The following is a 1,826-nucleotide window of genomic DNA, read 5'->3' as shown; positions in this document are numbered from 1 at the left end:
GATTACTTTATAAAATATTATTTTTGGATATTGAAAATTTTAATTTCATTAATTGTTGTGAGCGCAATGTTTCGTTGGATTTTTACGTAATATAAATTTATATTGAAATTATATTTAACCTGACTAGAAATTTCGGGATAAAAATATTTCAGGTCCCATCAAAATGTGGGAAGTTTTTATTAAATTCTGTTCTGAACGGTTGGTTGAAATGGGCTGTATTTTAACAAACTGTAAATGGGCTGGAGTAAATTCTATTAGAATTCAAAAATGGGCTACACATTATTACAAATCTCTAATGGGCTATAAGTTCTCTGGCACACACTGCTGGCCTTACTAGGTTGACGCGTCCCCCAAAAAAATAGAGTTGATGCGTACGCAAGGCTTTGTCAACTTATAGTCAACACACGGTTCTAGCAGCAGTGGCCATTGGATGTCCATCCAACGGATGCCGTGCTTCTTCTCCAATCTCGGATATTCTAGTTTCACCCGCCCAAAAAATGATTCCTCCCCCTGACATCTGGGGCGCACCGTTTCGGAAGCTGACCTGTGGGCCTACTAAGTTGACGTACCAAGGGCTTTGTCAACTTAGTCAATATAAACGATTCTAGCTGCAGTGATCGTACGATGTCCATCCAACGGCCGTCGTGCTTCTTCAACCTCTGGTCTTCTTGCTCCAGCCGCCCAAAGCAGTGCCGGTCGTGCCACCTGCTCCTGCCTCCCGTGGCCGGTTGTGCTGCCGCGGAGGCCTCACCGCCCCCTACTACTCCCACCGCTGGCCAGGCCATCCCTCCACTCACACACACCCCCTGTTATTCTGCGGTGACGACAGCGCAGCCGAACCAGTGAACCCTCGTACTCCTCTCCGCATGTGCATCCACTGCCGCGTCTTCCCCAGCTCCATGTCATCCCCTTCCTAGGCCTCGCTGTCGTCCACCGCTCTGGTGCTCTTGGCGCGGCGTGGTCAACATGGTCAAGGAACGACTTCCATCGGACGTGGACTGTACGTGGAGAGGCTGACAGCTGGGTCCACGGCAGCCGCAAGGAAGTGCCCCCTTATTACGCGCAAAATAATTATTCCTCCACCTGACAGTGGGGACCCACCGGACAGGCCACCATATTTCATGAAAAAAATGATTCGCCCCCTGACTATTGGGACCAACGAGCTACATCTCCGCACGCAAGGAAGTGCGTTTGAAAAAAAACAATTCGCCCCCCTGACTGCTGGGACCCACCAGCTACATCTTCGCACGCAAGGAAGTGCGTACGAAAAAAAATGATTCGCCCCCCGACTGCTGGGACCCACCAGCTACACCTTCGCACGCAAGGAAGTGCGTCCGGGCAAAAAAATGATTCGCCCCCCTGACTGCTGGGAACCAACAGCTACACCCTCGCACGCAAGGAAGTGCGTCCGGGAAAAAAACGATTCGCCCCCCTGACTGCTGGGACCCACCAGCTACATCTTCGCAGGCAAGGAAGTGCCTGACAGTCGGGACCCACCTGGTCGGAGTGTACGTAGCGTTGTCATTCTGGTCGCGAACGTGTACGTACATATCTACTGGTGGATGTAGAGGCGCGCACGTGTCATAGTAGAGGCGCGTATGTGTCGTAGTAGAGGCGCGCACGTAGCATGTACACGTACGTACAGGGGCCAGGGTGCAAGAAAGAAAATACGGCCATGTATGTGTACATACCAGCGGGGTCTCGAACTGTTGGGGAATGTAGCAGAATTTTTAAAATTTTCTACGCATCACCAAGATCAATCTATGGAGTCATCTAGCAACGAGGGAGAGGGGAGTGCATCTACATACCCTTGTAGATCGCGAGCG

This window comes from Triticum urartu, chromosome 5, assembly GCF_003073215.2.
Source record: "Triticum urartu cultivar G1812 chromosome 5, Tu2.1, whole genome shotgun sequence".
Classification (NCBI taxonomy): Eukaryota; Viridiplantae; Streptophyta; class Magnoliopsida; order Poales; family Poaceae; genus Triticum; species Triticum urartu.
Note: the sequence above shows the minus strand (reverse complement) of the source record.